The following is a 17,009-nucleotide window of genomic DNA, read 5'->3' as shown; positions in this document are numbered from 1 at the left end:
TGCCTTTGAGGACATAAACTTTGATATTTACAACTTAAAATAAATTGTTTACCCAATAATAATATGAAATTGTATGAAAAAACAAAATTGTTCCTCGGATGTATAACACCATATAACACCTTTTGACATGAAAACAATTGCAAGGAATCAATTTTCCTTTTTTCCTCTTTAAACAATGATTCCCAGAATACTGACACCTTCCGACAATCAAAAAACAAATGTTCTATTGTCTCCGGTTCACTTTTACAAAAGGAACATCTTGAGTCGTCTTTTCTTCCTATTCGAACAAGCCACGAATTAACAGGGATCAAATTATTCAATATCTTATATTGCGTTATTCTTAATTTTGTATCAATTGTCAAACGGGCAGGTAATTTGAAAAGAGATTGAACCTCTTCAAATCCAATGTCATACATAACGTCAAAACGATCAAAAACACTAGATTTTCCAGGGTTATTCAAATGCAGATATATATTACATAAATGCTTTGTTGTTACGTTATGTAATTCCAACCATCTACCCTTAACCCAAATTAAAGGAATAATACTCAGGGGTTTAATAAAGGGGTGATAATTTTGACGAAGAAAAAAAAGCTTCCATTCACTTGGCATCTTCTTGAAGCAATCAAGAAGAGTGAAATACTGAGTAAACTGTAAACCTTTACCCTTACAATCCTTCCAACGCAGAGGTCGGCCGTATTCATCTAACATATCAGTTACCTTCAAAAAACCTTTCTCTACTATATGTGTATTAAACATAGACTTCCCGTGAAACAAAATGTATTTATTATTCCAGATTATTTGATTGGGTATGCTTAATTCTCTGTTCTGAAGGAGGGACCACGTTTCTAATACCTCTAAAAACCACCGTGAAACATTAATCTTTAACTTTGAAACATCGAAGTTGCAGAAGAACAAAAATTCTCCTCCTACAGATGCTAACAAATTCAAACAAATGGATTTCCATCCTTTTGAACATGACCCAAATAACCTCTGCACCCATTTTATTTTTTGAGCTTGCATCATTGACTTTAAACAGCACATTTTCAAACCTCCCTCCTCATAATCTTTTACTAAAACATCGCGCCTTATTCTATCTGGGCCTCTCCAAATGAATTCATGAATAACTTTATTCACGTCATGTATAAAAGAATCTGGCACTGAAACTATACTAGCGATATATAGCAACTGAGATAAAGCATAAGTCTTAACAATCTGAATTTTCCCGTAGAGGGATAAATCTCTAAATCTCCACCTGTGCAGTTGAGATTTAATATTCATCAAAATTCGTTGTAATTGTGCCTTTCGGTCGTGAACAGAATACGAAATATCTATTCCTAAAACAGTGAGAGCAGATACAAACCCAGTGTTGCTCTCTTGTTAATGTATTTCATTCACAGTCAGGCACTATAGGAAGCATCTTAGTTATTACAGGTGGTCCCCTTCTTGTAATCCTCGAACACCCGCTGCCATTCTACCATCTCCCCCTTCCAGTCGTCGAAGCTTTCCCGCCATTCTCTCTCCTCGTCAGTCATGCTGCCTGCAACATTATATACACCAGAAGGAATGCATCAAAGCATATCACCATACAAATGATTATCACTATCGAAAAATATTGTGAACACCTATCATCAACATCGCCGCTTACTCCCACTGTAGTTGTCTCAGCTACAATTACATGAACCATGAACATGAACCAACCGACATTGACGTTTAGATTAAATTGTGCGTTTTCACACACATGTATTTTAGTATCATCTCAGTAAAAGATATTTTGAATAAGATAGACAGTGAACAATATTCTCAACAAGACTTAATATTATACTTCTGGAAAGTCTATCATTTTGAATATTCCCTAAAACGACCATGACGTCAATGATGGAAAAATCTTTCTTCTCTTTTGAACGGAATGATCGTGCCTGCCATCCAAAGTAAATATTCCACAATGGGATGATATGTTTTGTTATAACAAAACATAATACAACAAGACAATGGCATGATTATGATGATGTGTGGCTTTGTGTCTGTCTTACTTGTAAAAATCATGAGAGAAGGTAGGTAGTGATTCCAGAAGTGACATCCCCTCGCTCTAGCGGCTCTTCCCACTCCCAGCTCACAAGGGACAACTCTTTGTGACTGAGCTCAGGGATGGTGTAGAGAGGCCAGAAATCTTTCCCGTCTCCTCGGGGAACGTCCTCACTGGGTCTACTGGGATCTCTGCGTTCAGTGGAGCAAAATAACAACAGGTATGAAAATATACTCTTAACCCTTTTTGTGCCAATGAGTCAAATGCGTACAAATTTCAAACACAAACCAATGGACAGGAAATAAACGTGGCACACAAAGGATTAACTGATAAATTCACATCTTACCCCTGCCCAGGGCGACTTCCCTAAAACACTGATTACATTATGTCCAATGTAGCACCATATCGTGATAAACTGGGTAATCCTAACTTTAAGACCGATGATTAAGTACATATCAATGATATTCACATCAGGGTGTAGGACGGCCATTGTACAGTAACTGCTCTTAACATCGGAAAGGAAATATTTCTTGAGAAGATTATCGCATATTGCAATCTTCAATACTCTTTTCCTAATCATTAAGGTTTAGCATTTATATAGATATTTATATTGTCGAGATATAAGAGTGACAATAGAAAAAGAATCAACAAATATCCTACCCAGATTTGGCGAAGTTTGTCCAAAATTCCATAAATTTGACGGAGAAGGCGTTCTCTTCCTCTGTCATGTTGTGACCCCGAACAGTGTACAGCTCTTGTATGAAAGGTACTCCAAAGACAAATGTTAGGTCCTCCCCATGTGTTGCTCCAAGCCAAGGAGTTGACGGATAGACCTCTCCATACTGGTAGTTGCTCCTGTGTATACGGAGGATAACACGAAAGTTTTGATGGTTGACTAAAGCCCGCCGCACACTATACGACTGGAAACTGGCTAGGTCGGTGACGTCACACTTCCGGTCTTAAGGTTGTACGACCAGTCGGATCGTATAGTGTGCGGCTTAAGACAGGAACAGACAACTCAGGGAAGAAAGAAATTAATTGATTTGTGAAAGCTTCATTTAAAGTTTTTCAAGACGCTAGTTAGATAACTTTGATTTTCATGTTTTTTCACGAAACAGTGATGTCTGTGACAATAAAGATAAGGTGGGGATATCTCACATTGGCTTGCTAACAAATCTTTGTCAGATTCCACTTTTCAATAGAATATTAATAAAAAAAAAACTCAATCAGATTATATCCTTCGCATTAAATTACTCAAGAGTTTTCTTTGCCAGATTCCACTTTTCAATAGAATAATAAAAAAAAAAAACAGATTATATCCTTCGCATTGAATTACTCGAAAGTTGTAACGACTTTACTGATGCTATTTTCTAGGGATGCAAAGTTGGGGTTTAATAATTGTTTGTCATTGACAAAGATAAATTTCATGTCATTTCTCATCTGCAACTAACAAGATATTATGAGCCGATGACACCATGCATCATATAATCGGAGTGTGTGAAAATAAAATCATCTTTTTTTTTCTTGAACACACATGAAACTTACATTGCCAGTACTCATATTTTATGTCATCGTTTGGAATGCAACCTTATTCTATAGTTCCTTGAGTTTTTCCCTTTATATCAATGATGTCATTGATTTCTACATTGAGTCGTCAATCTTGTCCACTGTGGCAGAGTGTACATCCCATAGATTTACCACTGAAAGACATCAACATTTCATCGACAACGGACAACAAAGGGAATATGACAGATTCAAGGAGTTAATCGTAGTAGACGTGTGATGCCTGAAAAAAAAAAAACACCTGGCAGAACCGCATTAATTTCAGTAAAACAGATTAAGATTCAAATGTCAAGCTTGGTTTTGTTCGAAAGACTACATGCAATCCATGATATCAGAGGAAAAAAAAAGGAAAAAATCTTTCGGGTAACTGACATGAAGTAGAAGAAAACTCACGTAATAGATTAATTACCATATCAAGAATTTTATGTCGTGTATTGATATACAAGCATACAAATAATATAAGTCGCAAGCAGACCAGTAGGCCTTTACATAATTACAGCGATAAAGTCATTTGTGAACTTTAAAGAATTTGAAGGTTGTCATCACAGAACTAAGGAGAATTTGACTTCATTATGCGTCATACTTTGTTGGTTCATGGGTCATGAGGTACTTGTAGACAGGAAGATTGGCATTGGCGTGTTTCCTAACTACGAAGTCTGTTGGACAGGCATAGTTGATGTCAGTTCCGAAATCGACTATCGATCTGAAGTAGTCGGCAGCCGGATTATCGGCGGTCGTCCAGTAAATGTATTCATGGTGGATGGCATTTAAAAGAATCTCATCGTTCCATCTATAGCGATTCAGATAGTAACTAAGAAGCCCGTCAAAGATGACACGGTATATGGTTGGAGGTGTAGGGCTCCCTACAAACTCCAGAAACAGGAAAAAAGGTACGATGGTGCCTTCGTCCTTGTTGAAGCCGGCAAGGATTGGAACGTGTGCGAAGTCTCCATTGTCGTAGAGATTTCTTGGAGTCTCATTCAGGAAGGTACCGTCAAGAGTTACTGAGTAAAAACCTCCATCTGCCAAATACAACTGTAAATGATCACGGAGGATATTGTGAGGAAGAAGGAGAGACAGATGGTATATTAGACAGTGTCATTTAATCATCCTTTTTTTTCGTACGCCACGGAATGAGTCTACAAGGCTTACTATCATTGATATAATATTTGATTTTCAAGGCATACATTTGAGTTTCGAAAGAAGACAAGATCATAGACATGATAGAGGAAAAAGTTCATTTAGTATTAAAGTTTTTTTTTTAATTCTGAAGGAGATAACAACAATTTGATAGCAGTATTTAAAACAACTTCGTTGTGTTTTTATCAGTATGATAAATAATTCAATCAATATCGTAAATCTACACAGTGTATGACAGTCGAATTAATGTTTTATATACTGACCCTATTGGTGTCATCAATAATGATAATAATCGAGAACAGAGGAAAGTGTTACCAGTACCATCTTTATTCAAATAATATCACAAACAACCAATCTTTATGAATGAGCCAGTCCTCCCGAGGAACGTGTATACCTCATCGGCTTTTGCTCGAAGATCTTCGGCGTCCTGCTGTCTGAGACAAGTTACCATGGCAACGGATGTTGACGTATTGCAGCCCATAGCAATCCCAAGATCTGTTGATAGTCGTCTTTCCCTGTCTGGGTCGTCTCTGAAGGCCCACCGACTGAAGGCATTGCCGCTCTTGTAAAAAGAAGGAATACATCATAAGAAAATGTCTTGTACATGTTTCTTGGTATAAAAAGGTATAGAAAGGTATTTATTGAATAACATCTCTTGCAGCCAGGAGGCTGAATTGCGGACATTTTACAAGGATCATCATGAATACATTCAAATATACAAACATACATTAGAAATATTAGCTATTGCACAATAAAGATAACCTTTACCATCAACAACAAAAAAATACAATTACACTTATTCACATCTCTATTCTTGTTTACATAAATAATCTCTTCTGTTTAATAAATAACCTTACTAAAAAATCAACTTTCTTTTCATCTACTCCTCTTCTTTTCCTCCATCTTCTCTTTTCCCCCTCCTTATAAACTTTACCATCCTCATCTTCACTTTCCCTCCTTCAACCTCTTCTTATTTCCTGAAATTATCCTTATCATAATCACACATTATCATTTTTCATCATTAAAAATCAAAATACCCTTTACTCTCTATTACAAAACATCAATCAATATACATTCATCAAAAATACTAATACAATGTATTATATAAAACACTGGTTTCATATCACTACCAAATTTCTTATTTCACATATCACAGAACAGAGGAACATAATATATGGCACTTAAACTGATCTAAAAAGTCTGCTTAAGACTAAAAAATTCTGGCAAGTAAAAAAAAAAAAAAAATTGAGATGAAATCAGAAATAATGAATGAATGCAGGGCCCATAATCAAACACATCATTACAAAGAGAGAAAGAAAGAAAAAAAAGAACCCACCTTAACAATAATGAATCCACATGCGATTTATAACAAAATTGAGTGTTTTATCAAAAGAGAGAAAGTTTCGGCGTGCCTGCAAAAGGCTGAACTTGAATAACAAAACGCGGAGTGCGTGGGCGATATAACTTTTAATAAAACATCGATTATATTCTTCACTGTCAAAAAAAAAATATATATATATAATCATATTCATATAAAAACACTTTAAAAAAATTTCAGATCTTACACATATAAAATTAAAATCAGTTATCTCATTTTCATAAATAATCTCTATTGTTCATACAAATAACTTAACTAACCACAACTTTTTTTTTCATCTACTCATCTTCTTCTTCTCTTTCCCCCGCCTTATAAACTTTACCATCCTCTTCTTCACTTTTCCTACTGCAACCTGTTCTTATTCCCTTACTATCTATTACAAAACCTCAATCAGAAAAATCAAATATTACACTCATCAAAAAGTATACTGCTATTATACAAAACACTAAATTCATATCAAAAAGATTATTCAAAATTCAAAATTTCATATTTCACATGACACAACAGAGGAACGTGACGTGGCGATCAAAATAAAATCAGAAAGTCTGCTTAAGACTAAAAAATTCTGGCAGGTGAAACGAAAAATTGAGATAAAATCAAACAAGCTTTACACATATGGAACAACAGAAAAAAAGGGCGTTGGCATACTACTTTTGCTAGTGTCCTCTACGAACGATACATTAAAAAAAAAGAAGAAGGAAGAATACGAGAAGGACAATGTTTGTAGCAATACTAAACAAGGCTAAAGAATAATTTCTACAAGAAAGGCATTCGCATGCTTTTCATTCTGTTACAAAGGTAAGGAGCACTACATAAGTAGACGATGGGTGGGGAATGCGTATGGTTGACACAAAATAAAATACACCAATCTCTCCGTAGCTATAGCAATCCCCAACACCTTAAAGAAACATAAAAACTCACTTATGTCAATAATAACTCATTGAATAATATGAGAAAATCTGAATCCAGACACCCACGAGTCATACGGCCTGCGAGCTAAACATTGGGAAAAAAAAAAGTCCATATTGAGTTATACATCCACAAATCATACAGCCCACGAGCTTCCACATTACGTAATTTAAGCACCGTATATGTTACGGTTTGTATGAGTATCGAGCTTGTAGGCCCTTTTTTTCTTAGTGTCGAGCTCGTATGTAGTGAATTGTATACATGGTATTATAGCTCGTGGACCTATTTCCCTTGATGTTGAGCTCCCAGATCTATGCATCGTTCACTTAGCGACTAGCTCGTGTGCTGTATGTCTCGTGAGCTGTTTAACTCTCGTGGACTGTATGATTCGCGGGCTATGACTCGTGAGCTGACTCGTGGGCGTCGAGCTCGCGAAAAAAGAATCCAATGAAGAGCTAATACCTGCATTATGGCTTGGCTGAAGTAGCCACGGCTGAGTTTCGAAAGGATGTGGAAGTTGACACTGGCCGAGCCGGCGCTCTGTCCGAATATGGTGATCTTGTTTTTGTCCCCGCCAAACGCTGCAAGGATCATCATTGTGATTAAGTCAGGCTGAACTGGGTTCAGTCCTGCGCACACGCACAGGATAAAGTATTAGACGTTTTTGAAAAATACCATGGGCTTGAAAGCTAAGGACCACGAGATATCTCCTTCACACTGCGCTCTGAATGTGATGATTTTCAAATCAGTTTTCTCTTATTTTTCATGGACCATTTAACAGACATAAAAGTGAACGAAAGTTCAGTAACTGCATTGTCTACATGTCATGACAATGTATGGAGAAAACTCAATCAGCGGCAAATACATCCACATCATGTGATGATTGCAAAGACAAGAGATCAAGAGGCACTAGAGATCAATTTTAACAATTAACAATCATTAAATGCAGGTGGATTTCTTCAGCTATTTCAATGTATTATTCGCACCTCTATCTTCAATCAATTACCACTGGTACAGAATGAGGTGAACCAATCTTCACGTTGCAACGCGTTGGCCTTTGATCTCAGCAAGCAAGTTTTTGTGGGTTTTTTTCCGATCATGTAAGAAAAAGTACATCGGCATTTTAAGCTTTCTTTGTGTGTATATCAGTCAGTCTCTATAGTTGGATGGTTCTCACCTTCGATATTTTCGTAGACCCATTTTAGCGCTGCAACCTGATCCAACATTCCGTAATTTCCTGGAGCAACATCGTCCTCTTGAAAAATATAGATTATGAGAAAATTGACAAGATAGCCATAATGAAAGAGAGATAAAGGGGGAAGAATGGAACAAAAACATAGTGGTGGCACTAATAATTATGATAATCATTGGCAATAGTAATGATAATTATGATCACAATAGTAACATACTCGTATCCAATAATTACAATAACTACAACAATAATGATCAAATTGGTGATAATCATGATAGTACCAATATGACGATAATGATGGTAATAATGATTATGTTCGTAACAAATATAATAATGTTTGGTTCTCCTAGGGCAGCCTCTTCAGAGTTTGCAGTTCCCCTTTATTCATCTAGTATCATCATTATTACCACAACAGCCCGCTACCCGGCACCCAAGTAGAAACATTTTGGTGTGGAGAGACATCGGGTGCACGTCACGAGTCCGACACCCACGAGTCACACAACCCACGAGCTCAACACCAGGCAAATAGGGCCCAAGGGTTCGACACTGTCTTATAGGCAAATAAGGCCCACAAGTCCGACACGCATTAGGCCTATATCATAGGACTTAGTGTTAGCAGTTTCACTCTCCTGGGCATTTGTTTTTGTTTTTGTTTTTTGCTTTGTGTTGGACTCGTGGGTCTTGTTTGCCCATTGTCGGAATCATGGACCCTTTTTCAATGTCGAGCCCGTGGGCCGTATGACACTTGGGCGTCAGGCTCGTTGATGACCCCGAGACATCATGGTACAACTTGTAACACTTTGTCACCCCCATGCAGGATTTGAAAGGGAGACCTCGTATTTGGACATTTCATATCACAGCAAAGCACTCATTCTCATTACGTCATGTGTAGTCTGCAAAAAAAAAAAATAATGAAAAAAAAAAATATATATATATATCCTCTAATAGTATTGTGCGAATGACTAAAATATCATTTTCGGATAAACTTTCGTAACATCGATAATTTTCGAGAGCATTCTAACTACTCTGGATGTATTATTCACAAAACTTGTGATGAAATCATCGTTCATTCGAATTTCTACGTGCTTGTTTTTAGATATTCAAAACATTACGCAACTGTCTCCTTTGTTTTTCATGAATTGAACTGTCATAGAGTTCAAAAGTGTACAGCTGATTCAACAAGGTGTGTGCAAATTTTCTGCAATCTATCATTCTCTTTAAAGCTTCAAGATGTTAGGTTTTACTGGTATTTTTCGCATATACAGTTATTCTAAATTATCCTCTATTTTCATCATTTTTCATCATTTTCATCAAGTTTCATCATGGCAAGTTGCCTTGCCGATTGATATCACACCTGTTGAAAACTGCGAAAAGACTCCTAAACGGTAGTTCATGGCCACCATTATGACGTCACCGACAGTGACCAATGGAATGCCGCTGTAATCGTACGTCATGGCCGTGCCGCGGCTGAATGCCCCACCATGAATCCACACCATGACGGAAATGCCAGCTTGCTGCAAGACGAATACAGTGAAGAAAGTCACCCACGCGCGTACTAGACATGAAGACGTTGTAAAATGGTAACTTGAAAATATCCTGAAAGCTTTAAATTGTTTGATGATGTTTTATCATTTCTGCTTTTCCAGTGCATTATATTACAATAGGTCCTTCACGAAATGGGAAAAGTGAGTATACTCTGCGGGATCATAAACAGTTCTTCCTGATTCCGGTGTTATCTTCACCCTTCCAGTAATTATAATATATGCTGTACAGTCTATTGCTTGCAAGTAAAGTATACCATTATGAAGACGATAAAACTCAACCAAGCAATAATTCCCTCATTTTGTAAGAACTTTCTCTAAGAAGATGGTGTATGAACATCATGTGCGTATGTGCACTTGTGCCATTCTATTTTAATTCCTACGTTTCTAATGTGAAGATTATAAGAGTAAGCCGTCCATTCGCATCATGTATCGATCCTCGTATAAATTGTCATCAACACATTTCTGTTTCTTTCTAAACTATGAACTGATAGTAATATCTAACTAATTATACCCTCGGGTTTGGGACGAAGATGTTCAAGTAGAGACAGTCCTCTGAGGTCAAGAACCGGTCTACACCTTCGAGTTGGTTCTGAGGGCACGCCGACGAGAATTCGGTGGCATTCCTTTCTCCCGCCCAAGGTGTCTTGGGATGCGGAGGAGCGAATCGCTCTGGCGGATCGGCAAAAGGGACTCCCTGCCGTAGGAAAACAAAATATATCAAATGCCAAGGGAAAGCAAAATAATAAAAAAAAACGTTACAGATACCGTGTATTATCAAACGATGACATGCCTCTTTATAAACCTGTGGTCAAATTGAATCATGAATCTTCAACAACCAAAAATATAACTACAAGAATTAGAACATGTTGGAGATAATACCCTGTAATGCCTGCAATTATTATCTGTATTATCTATTCACCCCCCTACACACACACACACACACACACACACACACACAATTATTGTGATGCAACATCATGACATATCGAACAAAGGGGCATATAATTTATAAACAAACGGTTTGATTTTTCTGTTGACTACAAACACAATGTATTGCTTGACGATTGATAGAACAAAGCTATAGAAATTGTTTATTCTGTTGCTCAATGATTACGAGTTAATCGTCTGAATGTGCACATGGTCGGATACAACATTTCGACAATTAGGCCTAATGTGAAATATGAGGAATTTATACATAGAAGCATTGCTTGCAGGACGTATAGGGTCCCAGAAGCTTACAGACTTTTTTGTTCAGTTTGATCATAATATATCAACGAAAGAGTAACTATTTATAAAGAATGGGGATTTTTTTTTCACCGTAATAGAAGATCCTCTAGTGGTTAGGACTTCTCTCCAAGATGGTCGTATGACAACCATCATTAAGATTCCCGTTAATGTTGCCATCTTCTTACCCTATCGATAAAGAAGTAGGCCTAAAGTGGGAGTAAATCTTGTAGAAAAGGATTCATTTAATTCAGTTGGAAAGAGTGACATTCGGAACCACCAAGTCAAAGACCGCCTCAACAGCCACTCGAACAAAAAGTAACATTGATTTGGTGGGGAAGGTTGGCAAGTTAAGGAGAGGTGTCCAATAGACGATGCATACTACTGACTTTAAGCGTGGTACTTTAACGTTCGAGTTCTATTTTTTGTTATTATTTCCTGGGAAATCACTAAAGAACTCTGCCAAGCAGCTGCTTTTAAAAGGTCGAGGAAGTTTTAGAAAAAAACAGAGAGACAACCTGACTTTGAACCCTAGTGTTGACTTCAAGATGCAACTTACCAGAAACACGTCGATATCACGAGATTTCTTAATGTGTGTGTCGTCGCTGAAGCGAACAGTTTTCCCGACGAGGATTCCCTCATTGACTCTCACCCGAGGATTTTCGGCGTTCACCGCCGCGATTAGAGTTAAAGATATCGAGGTGAGACATGCGTTCATCATGATGTCAAAGAAGACCACTCGATTATAGCGTGACATTTTAAATGAGCTGCATAATAACGTGAGCGTGAATGCACGATGTCCCTTAGGTAGCCACATGGATTGTTTGTGAGGCAATAATGTTACAATACACGTATACCCTAGGCTGGTCCTATTCACCTCTTGATTGCATGATCGTCCATTGATGTAAGCCAAGGAGCTTTAACTCCATGATGCAGCACATAACAGTAGCACCGCCGACTGACAGCAATTGTATTCATCAGCTTTTGCCGGGGCATTTTGCTAAGGGTGGGATTTCACGGAGCACGCGAACGATTTGCGAAGGACGCGAATGACAAAATCCAACATTCGGAAAAGTTTTTCTCCGAATGTTTTCCGACAATGAAGCCGAAAACTATTCTTGCGCAATTTGTGCGAAGTTTCCACGACGTATGTGCGAATGTCGTGTGTATCATTGCTAAAGTACAGCATGTTACGTACACGAAGAACACGCGACGGAAATGCGAACAACGAAAAATTTTCAATAATCATGGGAGAAAATGTACCCAAGGAGAGGTGGAAGCTGTCTTGAGTTGAATTTTTTTCTTTCCTCTATTTCTCCTTTCTTTTTCTCTCATTTCTCTATCGTGTGCTTGCCTACATTCTTTTTCTTAATACCTATCTCCACTATAGTAAGGAGCATTTGATTTTTTTTTTTCAGTTCCTCCGACACATAATCTCTATAGTTCAAATGAAATTTTACATAGCTAAGATATATTCTAAGTGTATTCTGCGATTTTTTTTGTATATCAAACATCTCTTTATCTTTGCTAGTCTTTAATTTCTTTTGTTACTATAGTTGTTAATAATTCTTTGATGTTTAGATGTATTCTACAATTTTCATCTGCAGAAAACGTATAAGTCATGCATCACCCAAACGTGCGCTAAACGTTCGCGAGAATGTCTCAAAAGGTACGCGAACCGTTTGCGATTACGTCGTAAAATGATCGGAAAAACTTCGCAGATTTCGCGTAACATACGCGAGACATTCTCCAAAGTTTCGGAGTCTGTTTGGGGTTTCACGAACATTTTGCGAACATCGCGCGTGTCTTGCGAAGGTCTTGCGCATATGACGAAGCTTTCAAGACAATTTCGAGAACAATTCACGAGCAAATCACGACCAAGTGTGCGGAAAACGTTCGCAAAAAATTTCAAACTTTTTTGAAATTCTCGCCGAAGTAAAAACGACATTCGCGAACAACTGACGACGCTTCCGAACGCTCACGACCGTTTGGCGAACTTTTGCAGACTAAAATACGAATGCTGGATTTTGCCATTCGCGTCCTTCGCAAATCGTTCGCGTGCTCCGTGAAATCCCACCCTAAGGGTGGGATTTCACGGAGCACGATTTGCGAAGGACGCGAATGGCAAAATCCAGCATTCGCATTTTAGTCTGCAAAAGATCGCCAAACAAACGTGAGGGTTCGGAAGCGTCGTCAATTGTTCGCGAATGTCGTTTTTACTTCGGCGATAATTTCAAAAAAGTTTGAAATTTTTTGCGAACCTTTTCCGCACACTTAGTCGGGATTTGCTCGTGAATTGTTCTCGAAAGTGTCTTTAAAGCTTCGTCATATGCGCAAGACCTTCGCAAGACACGCGCGATGTTCGCAAAATGTTCGTGAAACCCCAAACAGACTCCGAAACTTCGGAGAATGTCTCGCGTATGTTACGCGAAATCTGCGAAGTTTTTCCGATCATTTTACGACGTAATCGCGAACTGTTCGCGTACCTTTTGAGACATTCTCGCGAACGTTTAGCGCACGTTTGAGGGATGTATGCCCTGTACGTTTTCTACAAATAAAAATCGTAGTATACATCTAAACATCAAACAATTAAATATTAACAACTATAGTAACGAAAGAAATTAAAGACTAGCAAAGAGAAAGAATATTTGATATACAAAAAAAAATCGCAGAATTCACTTAAAATCAATCTTAAAGGGAAGGTAAACCCCAAGAGTAATGTGGATTGAGTGAAAGCAGCAGCATTAGTAGAACACATCAGTGAAAGTTTGAGGGAAATCGGACAATCGATGCAAAAGTTATGAATTTTTAAAGTTTTTATGTTGGAACTGCTGGATGAGGAGACTACTAGAGGTTATGACGTATGAGTGGACAACAATACCAAGAAAATATAAAGAAAATTCTGCAAAAATCCATTTTTCATGAAAATTACAAATTCCATCAACTTGATATTGACATATGTTAAGGGTAGCAATTATTCTTCCTGCTTTCTGAAAGCGGTTGGTCCATTGCTCTTTCATAATTCTAGAAAAGTGAATTTTTGTTGAATTTCCTTTATATTTTCTTTGTATTGTTGTCCACTCATACGTCATATCCTCTAGTAGTCTCCTCATCCAGCGGTTCCAACACCAAAACTTTAAAAATTCATAACTTTTGCATCGATTGTCCGATTTTCCTCAAACTTTCACTGATGTGTTCTACTAATGTCGCTGCTTTCACTCACTCCACATTGTTCTTTGGGTTTACCTTCCCTTTAAGTATGTAAATTTCATTTGAACTATAGAGATTATGTGTTGGAGGAACTGCAAAAAAAAAAAAGGAACAAATGCTTTACTAGTGGAGATACGTCCTAGGGGGAAAAAAATGTAGGCAAACACACGATAGAGAAATGAGAGAAAAAGAAAGGAGAAATACAGGAAAGAAAAAAAAAATCAACTCAAGAAAGCTTTTTGAGTTGATTTTTTTCTTGCTTCCACCTCTCCTTGCTACATTTTCTCCCATGATTATTGAAAATGTTTCGTTGTTCGCATTTCCGTCGCGTGTTCTTCGTGTACGTAACATGCTGTACTTTAGCAATGATACACACGACAATCGCACATACGTCGTGGGAACTTCGCACAAATTGCGCAAGAATAGTTTTCGGCTTCATTGTCGGAAAACATTCGGAGAAAAACTTTTCCGAATGTTGGATTTTGTCATTCGCGTCCTTCGCAAATCGTTCGCGTGCTCCGTGAAATCCCACCCTAAGAGAGTGAGAATACAAACACAATTGGCGAGTGCGGAAGACACCACATCATTGGTAGAAAAATGCAGGTAGCACTTGTGAGGATTGAGTGGCTTCGAGAAAGCTGACTCGATGTTTGCCAGCAAAACACGACGATTCACGATCAGGATCAGAACCCATGCAGGACAGAGGCATGCAATGTGATGATTTATTATTTTCCAAATAAATTTGAAGTCGACTTCAGTTGCCGTCTCCTAATTATCCCTCTGATGTATTCCATGAACGAGTAAAACACTATAGTTGTCCACACACAAACAACAATTATTATGCATAATACCTATCACAGTTTCTGTCAAAGTCACAAGTTCTCTTACAGGCGTTTTAATACAAAGGTTTCCTCCGAGTATAACACGCAAACACCTGAGGGTCCAAACGGCGACCACAGTAATCATGATTAGGATTTTTGTCATAACTCCGGAAAAAAAATACTTAATCATGATCAGCAGGTCCCCTATGGTTTTCGTAAAGTACATTCCACTGATGCTGCACTCTTAAAACTATACGGCAGAGTGTCGGGCGCATTGGTGGACCGTAAGCACGTGTTTGGAGTGTTTATGGAACTCAGCAAGACTTTTAATACTCTAGATCATGGTATCTTATATTTCAAAATTGCAGCATTATGGTGTAAGGGACGTTGACCTTGATTGGTTTATTAGCTACTTGTCAATTAATCATCAATTGTTGGTTTTGAGGTGCGCAAGACAGATATTTTCCCTAAAGACACACATACAATTATTTATTTACATCGCTCTGATATCAAAAGATGGAGCATCCCTAGAGGGATCTTGGTGCATGAGCTTTAGATTCAAGACTGAATATACATAGGTTTAATGGGGGTGTTTCACTTTGCCCTGTGTTCCTCTTTACCCCGGGTTCCCCTACATCAGAAAATGTATTCTTTGTTACTATAATATGTCTCAAGAGCAGCTTCATTCTACATGTATACTCTGCCTTCTGCGTGCAGACTTGCCATGGATTTTTTTTCTACATGTATTTTCATGTAAATAACTGGTCCGTTTGCTTCACACAGACGTTACCTGGCAACAGAGGGTGAATGCACCAACAGCTATTGTGTTGTACTTGTACAATGTATCGTACCAATATGTACAATGAACGAGGAGACTTATATTTCTTTATCTCATTATTCTTTATCATTATCTTCCATTATCGATATCACTTCTTTTTTTCAGCATTACTTGTGTGGAGGCCTACATGACAATAATTTTGTTGTATGAAATAAATGTGTGCTGTAATTGTTAGTAGTTAGCCGTTATTTTGTTTGAAGTGTTTATCAATATCTTGGTGTATTTAATGGGACCCCAAATAACAAGCTTGCTTTGGTTCTGGGGATCCTCTTGTATGGTACTTTAATTTGCCCCATTATATCATCTCTGTATTCTCTCACGATGATTTCTTTGTCTCTCATGTGCAAAGTTAGCCGCATTATGATTAATGATGAATCAATGTATATTTTCCTAAAAATGAGTGATTTGTTGATTAATTGTACCACGTAGAAACAATAAATGAAATAAATGAAATTGAGGTCAATCATCCATGCTGCCAATGTTATAAAGCGCAGTCTACATAAACATCATAAACTTAATTAGAAACGTACAACTTCCCAGAACTAGATTTCACAGAAGATTCCATTTGCAGGGTTTTTAATAAATCATAATAACTTTCAGTTAATTGACTAGAGAACTTTTTTTAGATAAAGCGTACTGAGACCATAGCATCAAAATAGTATCGACCAGGCTGTCATTCTCTGTCAGCCACAGTATTAGCGCAATCATTCTTGGATTGTTATATGTATCATGTGGGTTGATGTTAAGTTTGCATCATTGCATCATTGGGAAACGAATATCAGACACTATACTGGATAATTTCCTTTTATTATAAAAGATGTAATCAAAATTGTTTTCTATACCAGAGCACCAACAGTAATACCGATGCTTTTTTTCTGAACATAGAATGTTAAAAATAAAACGCCTGTATGCCTAAATTTCACCTTTACCAGTTCATTTGTATAACAGCAACCGCCCACCCGACATATTACTAGTATTTCCCGCTTTATTGCATCGAAAAAGTGACATTCATGATAATTATTATTCCTAACACAGTCAATAACGTAATCTTCCTTTATTTAAGAACTGTACTGTTTACACTCGACCAAACAATGAAATAACTTTGTTAACATCTTTATTAAACAGTTATAATTAAAATCTCCCGATTTTTAAAGTCCGTTACATT

The 17,009-nt window shown here is 37.5% G+C and overlaps 1 pseudogene; it reads right to left on the bottom strand.

Annotated features, from left to right (window-relative positions):
- Window positions 1–1,420: 1,420 nt before the first annotated feature.
- On the bottom strand, window positions 1,421–11,732 carry LOC139709458 (acetylcholinesterase-like; annotated as a pseudogene).
- Window positions 11,733–17,009: the final 5,277 nt, after the last annotated feature.

Source organism: Diadema antillarum, unplaced genomic scaffold, assembly GCF_040938485.1.
Source record: "Diadema antillarum isolate AM-2024a unplaced genomic scaffold, OU_Dant_1.0 seq00001437_RagTag, whole genome shotgun sequence".
Lineage (NCBI taxonomy): Eukaryota > Metazoa > Echinodermata > Echinoidea > Diadematoida > Diadematidae > Diadema > Diadema antillarum.
This window is presented reverse-complemented; position numbering and strand designations above follow the sequence as displayed.